Source organism: Eptesicus fuscus, chromosome 16 (assembly GCF_027574615.1).
Source record: "Eptesicus fuscus isolate TK198812 chromosome 16, DD_ASM_mEF_20220401, whole genome shotgun sequence".
Lineage (NCBI taxonomy): Eukaryota > Metazoa > Chordata > Mammalia > Chiroptera > Vespertilionidae > Eptesicus > Eptesicus fuscus.
Genome location: NC_072488.1, coordinates 607,625 through 627,907, shown reverse-complemented (window position 1 = coordinate 627,907; position 20,283 = coordinate 607,625). Strand labels below are relative to the sequence as shown.

The 20,283-nt window shown below is 46.6% G+C and overlaps 1 protein-coding gene and 1 non-coding gene across 2 annotated transcripts in view; both read left to right on the top strand.

Annotated features, from left to right (window-relative positions):
- EIPR1 (EARP complex and GARP complex interacting protein 1) overlaps positions 1-20,283 on the top strand; it is a 277,183-nt gene that overhangs the window by 183,733 nt on the left and 73,167 nt on the right. The window lies entirely within an intron of this gene.
- On the top strand, positions 18,552-18,680 carry LOC114230342 (small nucleolar RNA SNORA33). Its single transcript, XR_003616250.2, has one exon. It is a non-coding gene; the product is annotated as a small nucleolar RNA SNORA33 (small nucleolar RNA).

The following is a 20,283-nucleotide window of genomic DNA, read 5'->3' as shown; positions in this document are numbered from 1 at the left end:
ATTAAATTGACCAACTCAAAGTTTTTAACTATAACCTAAATGAAGTTCATAATAATGAAATAATATTTAATGTATAACAGAAATGTGTCTTTCAATGCAACTTGAATTTATAAACTAAAAATTCAACTGCAAGCTGTAGCTTCAAGGTAAATCAAAATAAGGTAAAAATATATATGTGAACATTCATATGATAGCTATTTAAAATATAGAGCTCTAATTTTGAATTTAGTATTAATTTAGCCTTGACAATTTTCATACCACTAAAACTATATAACCTATAGGATATTATTATTTATTTAGACTAAAATATTTTTATAATAAGAGCTTTTTGTGTTTGTATTTTTTACTCAACAACATTAACTTCCTAGACAAAAGTATATACTACCACCCTTACAGACACAAGGTAGTCTAATTGTTCAACTTCATAAAAGTGATAACTAGAGGTATGCCTTCATACTTATAAAAATGTGATTATTTTAAGACTAAAAATATTTTTTGCCCAATAATCCTTTTTGTAAACTAGTTCTATTTCATCTAAGTTTTTGCCTCTCAAGAACTTTGAGTCCAGTGTTGATTGTATATTATGCATGGCATTTAGTAACACATTTTAGGATAAAGGAAGTTTGTTTTTTTCTAATTGACCTAAAAGGAAGTGCATGATTCTATCACCTCGAGTGTGACAACTCAGTTGGTTGAAATTCTCCTTGAAGTTGTACCGTGTAAGACATGCTCTCCATGAAAGACAATAGACCAGGGCTGCTATGTTTGTGTCATAGTTTTTTACTTGATGGCACTTTTTAAAACTCTTGCCACAGTATCGCAGACTTCCCACAAGCAAGAGCAGCTGTTATATAATCCTTTTTATAATCAGCCATTTTTTTTTTATATTTCAGCTGGAGTCTTAGGGAAGTAATTTCATTTTAAGTATTCATTTCACACTTAGAAAGTTCAAAACAGGGAAAGCCTGTAGTTCCTGAAGATTACTTAAAATGACGACATCACTCTCCTCAGAGGACCGCGGCTGAAGCATCAGCAGTGGGATCCCTGGATCCACATTCGAATACAAAAACCAGGGTGCTGCCGCCTTTGGCCAGGGCAGGAGCTTTAGACTGTAAAGCAGAACTGTCAACTCCTGACAAGCCAGGAGGGAGCACGCTGATTCCCCTCCCCCTCCCGTAAAGAGAGTTAATTACCCATCTTGGTCGGACTCTTCCTTGCCTCCCTGACACTGGCTGCTGCTAATTCACTGATTAATCTCATTAATGTGATTAGCGTAGGATTTGGAGTTGGTGCCCATTGTTCTGTAGACGGTGCCATTCAGCCCGAGTACTTGCCACCTCATTCAGTTTTGTGCGATTTTTCAAAGGCTGCTTGAGTGAGCTATTGTGAGCCAGGCTCCTCGCCCGTCCCTTCAGCACCGGGAGCTGTCCGCTCTGGCAGCAAGGACCCTCAGCAGCCACTGGCTGCCTCTAGCTTATGGCAGGGTGAGAATGGCTCACTCTGGAGCCTTAATGACTGTCCGCAGGCCGGCAGTAGGAGCAGCTTCTCTGGGCATGCTGGGTGTTTTAAAGATGGTGGCAGAAAAGATGTGCAATCTCTAGATCTTTATTTTGCATATAGAATTTTTGCCCTACTTTCCAAATGACCGAACAGAATACCATTTCATTACACTGACTTGCCTATGTCTAATTGTGAGTAAAAACCCTGTAAACACGATGGGGACATGCTTCTCCAAGGGAATATATCTGTGTGCTGGAGACTCGTGTAACCAGTGAAAATGTTTTATTTTTTGAAAAGATGAGCAAGGATGATCAAGATGGACCAGCCAGGCAGAAAGTAAACATGCAGCATGAATTTCAACTTCTCTCGAGTCACACTTGCATCCTCCAGCCAAACTTAGGCCAATTTTATGAATTTGTGTTAGAAGCTGAGATTAAGGATGAGGCCCCATAATTTGTGACCATGTATGTGCGGTCGACAAAAAATCCTCCGGGAGCAGGGACACACCATTTCCTTTTGGGTAATACAAGCAGTATAGCATGATTTTAAGAAAACAGGGTATTTTCAATGTACTGTGTTCATTATTCCTGTCACAGTTTTCAGCTACCATTTATTTTCTACTCTTTTGTGAATGTTTATATTTCACACCTTACTATTGAATATGCCCAATTATTTCACTGATGTTTTATGTCTGTTTTCTGTGCCAATTTTCAATCAATTAGGGAACATAAATAAAATACTTTGCAACTTCAAAGCTTTTTAAAGTTTTTCTATTTGTTAAATTTATGTCTAATATTTAAAATTTAGAATAATCTGATTATTTGATTTTAATTTTCTTTTAGAAGTACTTTACATGTGATAAAAATGCAGTCACTTCTCTGTGAAAATTTTACTTTGTTGCCCAAGTAATATTTCTGAAGTCACACATGTGAGCTAGACTCCCAGCTCTACCTGTAAGATACTCTAATTTGAGGGAAAGGTGTGATTTTTAAAAACACCCTGGGTCATCTGAAACACTTTGTTTATGTAGTATACATTTTTTGTGGCTCCATTTTAACTTCAGACCTAAAATTTTACTGATTCTTAAGTATTGTATATTAAGAAGCTCGGGCAGTGGCATAGGGGACTAGGGAGGTGCAATCCGGTGATGCACCCTGCTCTGACCTGGAGTGAGGCCCGGCTGGATGGACCCTTCGGTCCGTGGCTGGAATTTCCAATCAATGACCAGTTTTTCAAATGCATCTGGCACTTTCCCATGAAGTCTACCTGGATGTAAAGCCTCACCAGAACCCTGTCCAGGAAGCCAGTGGACGGCAAACTCAGAGAGAGACCTCCAGTTTGGCTAAATGTTTATAATTAAATTACCACATATCGTAATTTAATTGCAACAGTGTTATGCATCTTCTTATTTTAAGATTCTAAAAATGCCCTCTCCATCACTGTTTTCTTTGGGGAAGGAGGGATGAGTAGCATTCTTTTGAAGGGAGCAATGGAGGATAAACTTGAATAAAAACTTGAGAATAATTACCACGTTTTTCACCAAGTTAAGTTTCATCTCTCTGTAGTCTTCACCATGACATTAACCTACATCCATTTCAAATTACACTAAAGAGATGAGATACCACAAACTTAAAGGAGTATACATGTCTATAATTTTTAAAATTTTCATTTTGAAGTTGCAGGGGGAAAATCACATCCAAATACCATATGTGGCTGATACAAAAACATTTTAAATTAGCATGCCCCACACATTAGAAGTGCCCAGGACGACTCTAACTTGTACAGGCATCACATAAACGCTCTGCCCTTGTAGTAACTGTATGATTTTTCTGGTGCCAGATGAGTTCAGGTGGCAGTTAAACGTTTCCCATCACTAGGCTATGCTTCAATGCAACGTGCTCTCAGTTTGGAGTATGCTTTGTGCCCTACCTTCTCTCTCTCTCTCTCTCTCTCTCTCTCTCTCTCTCTTCCCCCCCCCCCCCCCCGCTCTCTCCTCCCTCCACTCCCTCTCTGTGGCTCTGGTCTGGCTGTCTCTGCCCCCGCTCCGTGTCCCTAGCACCTGCATTGTTCCAGTGTGCACAATGACTTTCCCATGCCTGTTTCCACAATGAAACTGTTTGAAGCTTTGACATCCTAACGAGTCCTTGGGGCATCTGTAGAAATAATCAGAGATGGCAGAGAAGATGCACGCCAGGTGTGATGAAACGAGAGAGGAGGCACATGCTTGCCTATTAGTGGAGCAATACTGATCAGTGTCGCCGTCCTGGCTATTCTGCTAGAACCCTGTCCTAACAGGTATCTCTTTAAAGAGCCCTGCTCCCCACGTGGTGATGCTGGCAAGTTGCGAGGGGAGGGCAATGTTTCAGCCTGAGTAAGGGGCACTGTGCCGGGGAGGACTCGGGCACAGGCTCTCTGAGCGGCCGCCTCGCGGGCTGCAGGGATCTCTGGCAGGGCTGGAGGGGCGGGGGGCTGTCACCTCTGGAGTGACCAGATGTCTGGGCTCCACACGTCCGGCCAGAGGCTCGGGCTTCAGAACCACCTCTGAAGCCAGAATCAGGTGTTCCTGGTCACTTTGGACTCCTGCGTGCTGCCCCTCCCCCACACGGGCCGGCGCTGTGCTCTGTGCAGGGCCCCTGTGGTCTGTCACTGTGGTGGCTCTGCCCAGGCCCGGGGCGGATGGAGAGCAGACGTGTGGGGAGAGGGGATCAACACGTGCCATGGACTCTCCGGGGCGGAGACAGCCCGGCGGGCGTGCAGGAATAGGCTGCGGAAAGGGACTTGGCTTGGTGGCCACCAGCTCTCCTGCCTAAGGTACCTCTCCTTTGATTTAAAGCTTGCATGTGGTTTCCCGGTCGTGGCCACTTCCAGCTCTTCTGGATGACCTCTTGGTACTTCCACACAGAGCCGTCTCCTTGCCGGCCTCGCTCGGCTCTTATTGGATGACAGATTACAACACTTCTGAAAATCGCATGGCTGGGTGTGCAAACGAGCCCACGGTGGGCCCTTCTCCAGGAGCTGCCCCCTTGTGTGCATGGCCGTGAGCGCCGTGGTCTGCGTGCCGCCGGATTGTTATTAAACAGGAGTGCTCATGGCTCCGTCCAGGGGAGGGTGGGAGGTGCTAAGAGCCGCTATGATTTAACGTGGCCTTTCTGTGCGGGGAGAGCTCTGAGCGGGGTTTGCAGGGAGAGTCGCCACTGGAGTCAAACGTTTATTGCTGGACTCAAGGAGCCATTTATAAATTCAGCACTTCTTTTTAACAGGAAAAATGCTAATGAGAGTCATACATCTATGTTCTCTTTTGTATTTTTGAAACCTAATTTGGTCTTGCCTTTTCAGATACAACTTTTTCTGATGTTTTTTTTCCCCCCTTCAAACAATACTAAAAGGTTGATGTTGTAACTTTCTTAGGAAAACGGTTCTATGTCTTTTGTTTTAAAAGAAAATGAGGAGAGAGGCTTACACTGAGACAGAACTTGGTGTGGCTGGCAACCTGAAGGAGGCTGTGAGTCGGTCCGCGTTAACTCTTGTGTAACTGCTCTCCCAGGAGGGGCAGCAGGGCAGGCTCCCAACCTTTTTGTTTGTTTTGAGGCTGAGCGGCAGTCTCAGGTAAAACACCGTAGGTTCAGCTGACTTGGTGAGGTTTCTTTGGCCACAGCGTGAATTTACCATAACATCCGTGATGGGGGGTATGTCTGGAAATGCTGCCTGGCCGGGAGCTGTGAACAGCCTGCCTCTGCTATTTACCGTTCTCCTCTATTCCATTAAATACGGCCCTGCACATGATACACATTCTGCTCTAGAGATTTAGGGGCCTGTGGGTACAATGTAAGAGCCATACAGCATGCATCCCAACCCTGCCCGACTGTGTGGCAAGCTATTTAATAAACAGGAAGGCTAGCGATTACTGGCTTAATCCACAGCCGAACCTTGAGAAATATCTAGCTTAGCCATGAAGTTCCCCCCCAGGCAAGGGTTTGGGGAGATGGATATGTGTTGTAGCGTTTAGTGGAGACAGCCCGAGCCAGGGTAAGTCAGCGGCTCACGCTGGTGCTGCGGCCGTGGTCTCCCGGGGAGCCCGGTGCTCACACAGGGCTGGTTCTGATCTGCGGCTGCCTGGCCACGGAGCCTCCAGCACGCATGCCCGCCCTCCCTGTCGCTTAGTGGTGTCAACTTATTAATTTCCATCTCTGACTTCAGGCCTGTTAGTTTCCTGTCGGAAAGCATTATGACTTTTGTCCATGTGGCAAAATAATTAGCATACAGATGAGTGGTGGCCGGGTCTGAGCCGAGCGAGGGATGTGCAGTGGGAAGTTGATTGGATGGATGGAGGACAAATGGTGGGCGTTCGGAAGCCGTAGAAGAGTTCCCCAGTCGCCGAGCAGGTGGGAGCATTTTCTGGGTGAGTCCCTGGGAGGGAAGGCGGGGTGGCTGCTGCGGGGGAGGCTGGCCTTGCTGGGGCCGGGTCTGCAGGCACCGTGCTGCCCGGACGACTTGGGCATGCGATTCTCCAGGTTCCTCTCTGCTGCTCCCTCAGGTAAATATGTCCTGTTCTCCTTGTTGTTTCCGAGCTTGGCTCCCCTTCCCAAAGTGGAGCAAAGTTCACCTCCGTGTGGTCAGCCACAAGAGAGCAGCGCTGGCTGGGGGGGCAGAGGGTCACCCGTCTTCCCGTGCATGGGTCTGAAGTGGAAAGGGACTGTGTGGGGAGGACTGTTTTCAGAATTTTACAGCAGCCATTATTCAATGTGTTTAATTGATATTTTCTGGGACAGGGTACCGAGACCAGTAAAATTAGCAAATGTGGGTTCAGTGACAGCCCAGCCATAATTAGTTTTGACTGGTATGTATTTTTCCTGGCTGGAAGGAGATTTTTGGCTAATTTAACCAGCGACTTGCTGGAGACCGTGAGCCCTGAGCAGAAGTTTCTATGGCTCTGTAGGCTCCACAGACAGGAAGCAGGAATTAGCACAGCCTCTGGGACTCAGTGCTTGTGGAAAAATGGAGACGGTTTCTGCAAAGCAGTCCTGGGAGTGAGAAGTAAGTGTGGAGCCTGCTGGGGACCCCTTCCCCATTGTCATGCACGCGTTCCTTATATAATTCTGTGGCTGTACCAGTGCAATATGGTGTCTGGTCAATGAACTCCGTCTCGGGGAATTGGCTGATAAGGAGTTGGACCCTGCTCTCCTAACCCCTGCTCTCCTCGGAAGGGAAGGCTTTCCGTCGAGCTGACCTAATTATTTCGTCGGCTTCTGCAGTAGAAATTAGGTAGAAACTATTACCCTTTAACTGACTATTTACAGTTTCCTGAATATTGCAGAACATTGGTATTTGGCTTTTGTTTTTAGGCTTTTTTTTTTTTTTTAAGGAGTTGCTTTACTTTAGCTGTTGGTTATACACAATGATAGTGAATCTTTGACAGAAAATGCAACTTTCTGGAGGGTCATTTCTTCTGTTTAAAAAAAGGATGCCTTTGCAGAAAAGAGAACAGAAAATCCCTGCCTCAATGAACCTACCCTCAGACAGAGGATGTTGCAAACATATTAGCCCTTCCTGGGAAGCTTTTCACACTTGGCTGTCATCATCTTCTCCCTCAGACCTCAAGTTTCTAAACACTGACATTGATTTTTATTTTTTTTTTGCATAATAGGTGAATTCTTCATTATGAATGCATACATATGTACATATATCTAGCTTATTTTATTTTATAATTTGCTGGTAAACTAGAATGAAAAAAAACACCACACAATTGAGTTTTTTTAACCCAAACAATATTAAATACCACAATGTTCTGAGACTGTGCCGTGTGATCCAGAGAAAAGTTTGCATTATTCTTCCGTTGCTGTATTTCCCTGTAGAGTGGAGCCAAGCTCCCTATGATTAAAATAACTCCTTTTAGTTTTATGATGGGTTGCAAGTTTCTTGGGACAAAATACCAGCATTGTTTTCGGCTCCGTGTGTCCATTTCCCAGAGGAGGGGCCCTTTCGTGGTACCTGCCGCGCTGCCTTTGTGCCCGGCTGCCTCTCAGCTTGTTTTTTTTTTCAAGGGCCAAAATTATGTCACATTAGTTTCCACTTGACGAAGTCACTTTATGCCACTACCTGTCACATTAGCGCTCAGGCACTGTTGAGTCGGTGAGGGCTGCCTTCAAAGACAATGAAAGGCCCCAGAATTAGCAGTATGGTGATGTCTACCGGACTGAAAATGTGATTTCTAAGGGGATTTTTCTTTTTTTTTTTTGGTTTAGCTCTAGGGTTTGAAGATGAACTTTGGAAGGAAAAGCAGGCTTTCACAGCAAATTTTTAGGCAATCAATGAAATGCCAAAATGCTAGTCTAAAATCAGACACTCTGATTTACTGGGAAGAGTGATGGGCATGGAAGTCTGCTGTCTCCTAGGTCTGTTCTGGGCCATGGTGGTCGGTGGTCTCAGCACCTTTCTTAGTGGGGCTCCCAGGGGTGATGAAGATGCGTGTAAATATTTTTGATTCAAAAGGTCATTTCACCTTATTGCTTTAAAATTCTGTACCAGGGTGTGTTTTTTCACCATTAGGAGTCCTACAGTGAACCCCTTTAAAGGCTCTGTGAATGCATGTAGCATGTGTTTTTAAAATGCAAGGGAATGTGTCAGCTGACAGGGCCTGACCCGCTGGGTTCATGTGTGTTGCATGTGCTCCTGCTTTGAGACTATTTCTGCACCGTGAATAGAGTGGGAAGGGAGTTTATGGCTCCACGCCCCCGGAGTGCCCTTCTGAAGGTGGGCTTAGACAGTGCACGCAGATGGTTTCAGGGAGAATCGCCCCAGGGCTAGTGGCCATTTGCTTGGGATGTTTTCCAGGGTGGCATGGCAGGCTCAGGTCTCTAAACCAGACAACTCGCAGATTCATGATGCATGGGGCAGGGAGTCTTTTTAGCACATTGACAAAGATTTTCGTGATAGGATTTCTAGCTCAAACCCTGTTGTGAGCAGTATCTTCCTGCTGTTCTCTCAACCTCGATTCATCGTGTATTTTAAGGGCCCTCAGCAGAGTGGTGCTTTTTAAGTCAGCGTTACCTCTTGATTCCAGAGGCTCCCCATCCCTCAGCCCTGAAAGGGATGGGCAGTTCTTCGAGACTCCCCTCCCATTTTCCCGATCTCCCCTCCCCAGTGCGCGGATGCCACCAGCCTGTGCCATTCGAACAGAGGCTGAAAGCACAGAGCACTGTCGCCATGGAACAATGCTAGCCAGACTGGTGTGGAAATAATCGAGTCTGCAGGGCACCCCATAGAGAGCCATCAAATCAGGTCTGCTCGGAGCCGTGCGCTAGGCTGTGAACATCAGAAATCACGGCTGCATCTGCTCGTGGACCCTCTGGTTCACGGAAACTCCCACCTGCCTGAGGCATCTGGGCAGGAGCTTTTCAGAAACTGGTTTCCTTCAGGATAAATTTAATACATCTTGAGGGCCAGGAGCCAGCAAATTGATTCTATCTCTGCACCAGGAAAACTCATAAACATCTGTAAGAACACAGCTTCGCAACAACCCAGGATTAGGGGGTGCTATTTTGTGAAATGTCCCAAGCCCGCTCCCTGCACACCTAATGCCAGCATGGCGTTTTTTAATTAGGAAGTTGATTAAAAAGGGATGGGAGACCACGGACGTGTGGTCCTTTGGCGTCCATCCAGCTGTTTGTCTGTCGTCTGGTCAGGAAAGTGTGGCTCATTTCCAGTCTCAGGAAAGGCGGCGGGGAGGGGGGGAGGGGAGAGAGTTATGAGGCTGAGGGGCGACGAGGAGGATGTCCTGGGTCCGTCCGAGGGCAGTGGCGCTGGCTTCTCTGCAGACAGACTGCTGGCCCCTCCCTCACAGATCACTGGCACTAGGGCACATGGCGCAACTGGGTGCATCCCCTGGGGGATTCAGGGGTCTGATTTCTCATTGGTCAATACGATAGGCTGCATTTATTGGTATTTTCTAGATCTATGTCTGGCCGCATGTCCTGCAGTTTGCAGTGAGGGTGGTAGTTGCAGTTTAACTGTTAAACAGGGCTGTGCAGTTTATCTTCAAGAGTAACTGGTTTTGTTCTTGTCTCTGTTTTTATTGCGGGGAATTCCTTTCTTCCTTGGCTATTTTCAGGGTTTGGAGTGTATTAGCAGAGGAATACAACCTCACGCCTAGTTGTAGTGTTCTTATGGCCCATGTGGTGTGACCACGCCATGTTATGAATTAAACTGCCCACCCTCACCTTGTCGGAGTGCCTCCCAAACCCAAGCTGAAGAAGCACAAGACCCGCCCCGTGAGCCCTGTCCACTCATGCTGGGCACACCTTGAACTCCAGGTTCAAGATCAGGGAGATGGCTTCCCCTGGGACTCCCAGCTGCTAGGCTGTGGTCCTCTCTCGCTCTCCTGGCTGGGACCTGCTTGCAAATGTACTAATTGTGCTTGGGTTCTGCTTAAGGGAGCTCAGGGACGCCCGGCTGGGGTCAATGACAGTGATGGGCAGCCCCTGGCCCCCTCGCCATCTTCTCTGAGAAGAAAAAAATCAAAGCGAGTGACGAAAATGAAAGGGGTGGCTGCTTACACTTAGCTCCTCCTTCATTCCTCACACAACAAGCAGTACCGAGCACCTACTGTGTGCAGAGCCAAAGGAGACAGAGCTGACAGCATCTGGCCCACAATGAGCCAGGGTGATGTACACAGGGGCGGCTTACAGATGTGAGCACATTACAGAGTTAGTAAAGCTACTGTGACCATCATGACCTTCATATCTTTTCCCATAGGAACAACTGTAAACCTATTTTTGCTCCACCCTGTATACACATCTATATTTATTGGTTATATGTAAACATATACTTAATTAAATATATATTTAAGTATCATGGATTATATGTAAACATGTAAATAAGTATGTTTACATATAATCTATAAAGCTATATAATCTTTTATATATTACATCATACATGTATAACACATGTTAAATTACATGTTATATTGCACATAACTTTTATGTTACATACTGTGTATGTCCATAGAATATATGCAAGCATATACTTATTTTATGTATATAGGTTTCTGACCAAGGGTAATCACACATTCCTCCAGACCTACTTTTCTCGCATACGTTTCACATACTAGATAAAACCACTTCTGGCTTCATCAGAGCCAGGTAACACTGGGTCCCTTTCTTGGATGATGAATGCTTTAGAGATCAGGTGACCATTCTGAGAATTAGCCCTCAATGCATGACATTGTGTAGTTGCATTTCTCTAGTCAATTAAATACATGCGTTCACCCCTCCTTATGAAATCTGAAGCTGAAACTGCCCACCTTGTGCGGGTTTGGACTGTCTCCCGCTCAGCGTCCCCGTGTACACGACAGCTGTCCCACATGGCCCCGGTTGCTATCACACGAGAGTGCATGAAACAGCAAACAAAACTCTCTTCTGAGGAAGCAGTGTGGGCCAATCTCAGGTGTCTGTTTTGCAATCTCTGAACATGTCAAAGCTGCTGGTCCTGAAGAGCCACAGCAGAACGTCAGAGCCCAGCAGGCTGAGCCCTAGACACTGACTGAGGGCTGCCTCCCAGCCACCAGGAAGGTCCTGGATCCAGTCAGTCACCTCGGACTTCAGTCTGTGACATCAGCAGCTGCCGGGATGCAGGCAGCTAACGGGCAGCGCCTTAGTCACCCGCAGACTCCCCATTGGCTGAAGAGACATCAGAAGAAAGAGGAGAATTCAAATTGAAAACTGGTCATGCATTCAGACCATTCAGATGATGCTCAGCCACATTTCCATGAGTCAGAGCTGACTGAACATACCTATCACTCAGAATTAATAATTTTGAGATGAAGTTCTTAAAATATTTTTACTTTTCAAAATCTATTTTTATTGATCTCAGAGAAAAAAAGGAGAGGGAGAGAGAGATAGAAATATCAATGATGAGAGAGAATCACTGATCGGCTGCCTCCCGCTCGCCGCCCCCAACCAGGGATCAAGCCTACAACCTGGCATGTGCCCTGACCGGAAATCGAGCCATGTAAAAGAAAACTTAGGTTAGAATTAGGATGCTGTATCCTCTCAGAATCTGGGAGTTTAAGTGGCTTAGGCATCAAAAAGCTGCCAGTCTTGGGGGATGGCAATGGGGGGGATAAGGACACATATGTAATACCTTAATCAATAAAGAAAAAATAAAATAAAATCGTTTAATATGGTTTGCTATTTTAAAAAAAGCTGCCAGTCTTTGCTTTAAAATGGAAGTCTGGGGCTTCATAAAGTCATACGTGCTGGTTGATGCTAGATACTTGTATGTAATAGGAAAGTCTTATTGTTTGCTCAGTAAATTTCAGACTAATGTGTTGTGTTCTTCGGTTCACATGGCATATTTGGTATTGAATCAACACTTGGAAGCATCCATGGACTTTGTGTGATAAATCTACCAGTATCTTTTGTGGTCCCTTTCAGTTTTGAGAGCATGAATGGTCCAATTTTTTTTAAGCTAATATGCTGCTACTGGGTTTTGTCAGCTCAAAAACAACCCTTTTCCCTGAGAGACCCACACCCTCAGTGCAAGCCAAGAGATGCTGTGTCCGTCCCCAGGGACCAGTCAGCACTCCTGTTTACAAACGGGCTGAGCCACCTGTTCCTCTAGTTTTAAGTTAATGATCAAAACAGTCTCTGATCAAAGGGGTCAGTATGATGGGGAAGGCCACCAAGTTTATGAGATTACAGGTGACTCCTCATTTATGATGTTAAGTTCTGAATAAGTTAGAATGATACTCTGCCCCCGACAGAGATTCCATAGTGTGGATCTCACCAACCCAGGAGTTAAACGCCGAGTGTCTGTAAGGACAAGCATGGCCAATGCTGTTTCCACTTGGTTCTTCCCATCTTCAGAGGCCAACACAGGCGCATTAAATCATTTGCCGTAGTTTCAAAGGTGTTACTGAAGTGTCAGGGATGCTGGTTGGGCGACCAGCCTTAGGAAAATGGGCCCATGTACAGGGTGGAGCAAAAATAGGTTTACCGTTGTGAGTCCACGAGACACAGAGTTTATTCTTGCTCAGAAATCACTGGATTCTTTCCCATGGAACCTCTATAAGCCTACTTCCTTCCCACGTGTATACTCAGTACACTCTCTGCACACTCGCGCCCGCCCTCCAATCGACATCCTGTGCCCTTGGCCTTCTTCCCCCTCAGTCCTCCTTGCTGGGAACGAGCCATGTGGCCCATCGACTCTAACTTTTCAGCTTCCTCCTTGTCCCGCTCCTGCAATTTCAGTTGACGAGGCAGCGCCAGGAGGACCACTGAAGACTTCCTTTGCCGACTATTTGGGGCCCTTAAGAGTCGGAACACTCTGGCTGCTTGGAGGCTGTCGGTTGGATGGCGTGTGTGCTGTGGGTTCTAATTCCCCAAAGGCTTAAACATGACCAATGACACTGGAAACATCTCTTCCACGTCAACTTCTAAAAGGGGATTTTCACCCAATAGTATACATTTTGGTTATCCTTTTCCGTGTTTTGTCCTTTTTATTTCCTAAGCGAGGTTTTCCATGTGCGCGTAACAGTCACGGACAGCCCACTGAAAGCGTCCAGGGTGGAGAGCCCTTCCTCCAAGGTCAGCTCTCCTTGTCACTTGGGATGATGTGGAACAAGCCATCCCCATTCTCCAAGTTTCAGCATCCCTGCTCAAAGCGCGGGACGAGCTCCGTGATTCCTCCCTCCTGGTTCTCATATTATGTGGCTCCGTACCTGCCACCCCAGGTGGGCCTGTTCTGCAGAGCTGCTGTGGTGGGCGGTGCCCTGCCAGAGGGCAGCACCTTGTTCCTGGTGGGGGTTGTTTTGCAGAGAAGAGCTGGAAGCCAGCCTAACACCAGCAGCCGGGAGAAGTTAGAGGAGGTGCTATTTTGGGGGGAGGTGCTATTTTTGATTGATGGGTCTAATGACTAAGGTCAGCTGGATTGACGCACAAGTCATCTAAGCCAAGGCTTCCTGGCCAGCTAGAAAGATCATTGGACTGTGTGTGAAACATTAACATGCAGCTGAAAACTAACCTCCTCTTAAGCTCTTTTCTCTCATAGTTTTATGTTGTGACTATAATTTTATTTTTCTTCAGGCAAGTATTCTACTGTGGCCCCTGTAGGGGGCGTGTTGTCCTGACAGACGTTACAGGACCCTGTGAAGGCTCTGTGACAGCTGCTCACATTCTCTCCCCTCCACCTGGTTGTCCTGGGCCTTCCTCACCTGCCACGAGGGAGGCAGATCACATGTGTGTCACTAAGCTCGATGCTTAAAGAGTATCCCCATGGGCTTTACGTTGCACCCATTCTGCCGGAAGCAGCATTTAGATAGTAGTGACAGCCAGGGTGCGACAGGTTCATAGAAAGTTTGAGCAGCCAAAATTGTTAGCAGTTGAAATCTATTATACAATCCACATCCTACCTGTGGCAGCCTAAAGCCCCAAAGTGACAAACAAGATCGCGTGGGCACAAATAACCACTGAGCTTTGACCACAAGAACCAACGGTATATGGTCTTCACCCACTCAGTGAGCTGACTTGTCCTCAAAAGACTGCAGCAAAGTAGAGAAGAATCCTGAGCCCGTGGTGGGAAAGGGGAGTCAGACAGAATCACACCCACGGGTGAGGCCAGACAGCTCCCTTGGTGCACACCTGAGACGCAGGCTTCTCACCTGAAATGCAGCAGCCTTCCCAGCTCAGGGTTACCAAGGAGGCTCCTTTGGGAAAAGTTAAATGAAGATATCTTTTATTTAATAAAACCACCCACTTTTTCAAGAGCTCCAAAGGCAAGATGTAGAACTTTTAAGAACTGGGAACTGCTTCTCACACTCAAACAGTGGAGAGGGGCAGTAAGAGAATGTAACTGGGATGGCGCATGAGGGAGAAGGGGATAGAGAGAGAAACACAAAAACGGAGAGTGCAGCGGAAAAGAGATTAATGAGAGAAAACCCACAGCCAATGAAAGATATGATTAAGACACAAAACTAGGATATTCCTCATTCTAATTTAAAGTGGGATGTTGTAAAGATGGACCAACTAGTAAAATCATACTTTTGCAAGATCAGAAGTTTAGTCATGTTAAGTGATAAGTACCCTTATTCTCTTTTATGGAAGTACAAACTATTTATATATTATACTGAGAAACAAATGAGACTAGACTAACAGGAAAACACCACAATAGCAGATATAACAACGAACACTTGGATTGTATCATGTAAAGCCTACAGGAATCTATAGGTTTTCGGGTACTATTATTATTTCAGTAATCATAAAAGGACCCAGCAGCATGCCTATTAGTGAGTTCAGTTATTAAAGATGCAGTATACTGTTTAAGAAGACAACCTCTCATCAGGGGAGAGTTCACTTGGTGGTTCTGCACGTCTGGGTCAGTGCCTGCTCTAGCCGATGACCATGGCCTTAGAAAGACTCAGCACTTACATGGGATGTCTGTGGGCAAGCATTAAGGCGGGTAGAAGGCCTATTCCTTGCCCTCAGGAACTGAAAATCTAGTTGAGACCACAAAATATAAATATCGGAAAGGTAAAATAGCAACCAACAAACAAAAACATTCTCAGGAGGGATCAGGGCACCAGAAGACACGTGTGTTCCTTCTGTTTTTTTGCTGACAATGTGCGGAGCACCTGTGATAAGGACAGGAAGGCGCTGATTCTCGAACATGGGTGTCATTTGGGTGTGTGGGAAAAAGAGAGGGCATCCCATGTTCATGAAACTGTAGTAAGTGTAATAAAGAAACGTGACATCTGGACTGTCACTGTCGTGTGACATCTGAGTGTGGGGTTGCTCATTCTCTCATTGTATCCATGGCCGGCGTGTGGTTTCTAGTGGCCCCTGGGAGTTATGCCTGTAGATAAGTGGGAGGCAGTTCCATTTTGGAAACTATTAACAGTTTACTTTTAAAAAAAGTTTTCAAAAATGCATGTCATTTCATTCTGTGATCTAGGGATATATTCTTTTTACTGAATGATTAACAAAAATATTAAAGACATTTAATCTTGTAATCATAATTAATTCAATACATTTTTCTCACAAAACAGTGACAAATATTAAGAAAATAATGGGAATAGTTATTTGCATGGAAATGTGCAAGTGGGGATTTCCCTTTTTTTACAGAGACGTGTGTCATAGAGATGAATGTGTCGTGAGCTCTATCCCACAGCAAGAGTTGAGCCCAAACATGTTTGTAAAATGATGGGTGAAAATAAGTAAGCCATTCAGTTCAGGTTCATCATGGATTTCCAATGAGCAGTAGCTCACCCTTCTGTGTATGATCAAATTTCAACATGACGTAGAGAATGTGTAATATCTCTGAGTAAAATTATAAGTGATATTTCTCACTTGTTTTAAGACAGACCAACACCATGGGATGAACCCACACCCTCGATATTCATGCAGTAATAATGGCATCAGCCCCACTCCATGCGCTGCTCCAAGATCAGCTGCACCTTTCCTATACTGGCTCTTTGAGGAAAGATGTCCAGCCTTCCGTTTTCTTTCTTTAAAAAAAATATTTTTATTGATTTTAGAGAGAGGAAGGGAGAGGGATAGAGAGAAACAACGAGACAGAAACATTGGTTGGCTGCCTCCTGCACGCCCCTACTGGGGATGGAGCCCGAAACTTGGGCACGTGCCCTGACTGGGAATCAAACCATGACCTCCTGGTTCATAGGTCCACGCTCAACCACTGAGCACACCGGCCGGGCCAGCCTTCCACTTTCTTGCACAATTCCTAACCTTTCCCCAAAATAGTTATTGTAAACTAATTTATAAACCTAAATAATGCTTATCTAAAACCTCATTCAGAGCATCAGATTTATTGCCTGCTTTCAGATGCCACTGAAATTAGCCAGGCATTGTTTCTACCGAGCTTCAGGCCCTCTCCAGAGCTCAGCCTAAAATGACTGCTGTGACCACCTCCCAGCAACCAAGGCAGCCAGGCTCGGAAGAGCATGTGCAAAGGGCCTGTGCACTGTTGATTGTGCTCACTTTCTATAGTTTCATTTAATACCAACAGAAAATTTCAGAAAATAATGGGATAATTTTTATCAGCTTTGCTTTTTAAAAAAAATCTTCACCTGAGGATATGTTTTTATTAATTTTTAGAGGGAGACAAAGAGAGACAGAGAGAGCAACATTGATGTGAGGATTTGAGAGAGAAACATCCATCAGTTACCACCCAAACGTGACAAATTGATTGGGGATCAAACCTAGGTGTGTGCCCTGACCAAGAATCAAATCTACAGCCCTTTGGTGATGATGCTCCAACCAACTGAGCCATCCTCCAAGGGCCATCAGCTTTATTTTTTATAAAATTGCTGTCACTGTGCAAAAGACACCGAATAAAAACCTACTACTTCCTTCTCCCCTTCTTCACTGATGTGTTGAAGGTTGGGAAGGTAGAATATGAACCCTTAGTACATGTATGCTCTGAAAGGAATGTATAAATGTAAGCAATTGATCACATTGTAAGTTCATTGCTATTCCATTCCTTTGTGTTTCTTCTCAATGCTCCGGCCACCACAACCTGTACTGCTTCTGGTTCATTCATTCTTGTCAAACCATGGCCCCTGAACCACTAGCTGATTCACCAAGTAGCCAAAAACTATTTTTTCTCTGTGCTCGTCCTCCCCATCCTCCTCCTCCTCAGCCTGCTTCTGGCCAGAAGCTCCCCTCATCCATTTCTCAGGGCCCCACGCATCTGGGAGATGCTCTTGATGCAATGAACATGTTTCCCTCTGTCCTTGGTGAACCGAGTACAGACTCTGTCTGTGTCTCTACAGGATCTAAAAATAGGAAGAATGGATAATGGGATGAAACACTCAAAAAAGTGACCCGCAGTGAAGATTCTTAGCAAGCCTCAGAAGTGCTGTGTTCTTGGGGGAAGGGGAGCAGGGGGTTAATTCCCGGTTCTAATCCTCAGTGTCCATGGGCAGAAACAACGGGGCTGGAAAGCAAAGGCAGAGGCAGTGGGGAAGGAAAGAGCCTGGGTCCAACATGAGTGGGTGCCAGCAGGAAAGGGGCGATCTGACAGGACGGAGTGCTGGCCCTCGCCTCGTGCTCACGCTTCCCCGGGACCCCGTCCTTTCCTGAGCTCCCTTTCCAAGCCCTGGGGCCTAGGCAGGCTCTCTGGAGCCTGGCTGCCACCTCTTCTCCCTGCTGTCCACCCTGAGCTTGTTGCCGCCAAGCAGCACCATGTCGCACAGCGAGAAGCTGCAGCCCCTGTAACTGAGCCCCGTGATTCACCCACATCCCGGCTGGGACATGAGCTTACCGAGGACCCGCCACTGCAAGGAGATGCGCCAGGCATCCCAAAGAGCTGCCGCACGCCCATTAATCAATGGAGCTGCTGCAGCCTCGCTGCTGGCTGACCTGGTTCAGGAGCCCCAGGCCAGACTCACGCTCTCTCAGGAGAGGATGTCTGGTCTCCAATCGTTTTACAATGTGACACCTTAAAGGAGACCTCAGCGCCGGGTGGGAGGAGGCGCACACTGGCATTTAACTGTTGAGCTCATTCTGGGTGAGGGCAGAGGACTTTGTGTTTCCCTGCTTGTTTCCGCTCCCATCCCGGGGCCAGGCCCGGCAGGAGCGAGGTGCTGGGGTGCCTGGCCTCCACTCCAGATCTCCATTCACATGACTGCAGCCCAAATGGGGTCCCCAAGCTGTGGGACATGGCAGGTTTGCCCTCATTCCCTAGATGACATCGTCTGGTACGGTGTCTAACTAAAGGAAAGCGGTTCTAGAGCTCTCAGTGCCCATCTCAGCTCAACACCACTCACATCCACACCTTGGGATCCCTCCCGTGTTACATAAGGAGAATTGGAGAATGTTTATTGGATAAGGCAGAGCAGGAACCTGATCCGGTGACCAGGCCAGGTCCCTGTAGATGCATCAGCAGGGAAGGCACAGGTTGGACTACACGTGTGTGTGACGTGGTCTGGGAGAAACGGCCATGTGGGAACTGTCTTGGTGCTCGTGGCTGGTTGGCTGGGATTTGCCGTCAGTCACCTTTTCTGATTTCTGTGTGAACTTGGATATGAAAACCTTAAGTTCAAGCCAGCCAATAAGTCTGCTTACCTGAATGTGTTCTGCAGAAATTTAGAGAAAGCTGGCAATAGTAAAGCCATGTTACGAGCCTTAAAGACATTGAAGTCATTAAGGTCCCTGAAAATGGCTATAAGAAAAAAAAAAAAAAAAGAAAACCTTAAGTTCCTCCCTGGGCATCTGTCGTCTGGAAATCAGACCCCACTGGGCATGTTCAGACCAGGGCTCTGAGCACTGTGAGGCCTTATTAGGGGCCGTGAGGCAAGATGTGGGCATTTTGGGGTTGAACCCAGTGCGTATGGTGTGTCCACGGATTGCAAGTTCCTTCTTTCTTCTATTTTTTATTTGCTTGCTTTTGTCTTTGGGCGTTAGGTAGAGGGATTTTGCTATGAGGCCCCTTCCAGTTGACAGTTGTTCATAAATTATTCTTGCATCCACTCCTTCCACACTCTATCACAGTAGAGGCTGTCTGTGGGTTCTAAGAAAATGAGGCAGACCCACCCTCTGCTCTCAGCAGTTTTGTAGACCCATAGAGAAGGAGAGGCAAATTTACAAGCGACTACAATGTGGTTTGGGATTTGTACAAGTGGTAAGGAAACAGAAATTAAATGTTAGGGTTTTCTCAAGGGAGGGAGAGAGTCGGGCAAGGCTGGGTGGAATGACAGGAAAAGGTTGTATTTGAGACAATCCTTGAAGGACAAGGAGGATCTCAACAGATAATTATACAAGAGGCAGGGAACATGAGGTGGGAAAATTCCTAGGAACGAGCACATGTGGCATTTTTAGGGGGTGGCTTAGGGGCACTTTGGGTGGGAGAGCGGGCATTTACCGAGGCATGATGGGAGCAGGCCTGCAGCACAAGCCGGACCGGCTACGGAGGGCCCAGTGTCACACTTACAAGGGTCTTCACGCGACAGAGCATGACTTTGTTCCCCAGATAATGGGAAATCGTGGAAAGTTTGTGTGCAGCTGAGTGACAAGACCAGAGCTATTCTTTGGGATAATTAACCTGGCAGCCAATCAGGGGCTACTTCCTGCCAATTCCGTGGCTGAAATAGCTCTCCCAACTGTTTCATCCCTCCTTCCTCTCCCACTGCTCAGAGGAGACTGTCATTATCTTCCTGCGGGATGGGGACAGTAGCCCAAGTGCCGACCACTCCCCCGCCCCCCCCCCCCGGCCCCCCCCCCCCCCCCCCACACACACACACAAGCACACGCTTCACATTCTGTTTTTGGGTTAATTGCTCCAAGTGCAGCTTTGGCAGTTTTGCGCTCACAGCACAGGGGCTTCCTATGTCTGCAGACTTACACCGACACCTTCCCCAAGCGTTTGAGGTCATCTCCTTATTCTCGTTGGCTTTTCACCCTGCACTGTCCTCGGGGACCTCAGATGGTCACTGCAAGTGAGGGCTACCCCCTGTCCACCCTTCAGAGACCAGTTCCAATGCACTTTCCCACAGAGCCTTCTCCTTCCTTCCAAAAGAAGTGCAGCCCTCTTCTCTGCACTTCTACAGCGGGCGTTGTTAAGGTCTTTGCCATTGATTGCCTTGCCTTTATAGTTGTTCATATGACCGTGGAGGCTGCCCTAGGCTGTGGAATACTGTCTTCCTGTGTGTCTGTTCCTTCCCATACCCGGCATGATTGGTGCCCAGTAACTCTCAGTTGATGTGAAGAGACCGTGGGAGAGATTGAATGTGGCCCCTTCTTTATGGCTGTTGGCATAGCCAATACACCATCTTTT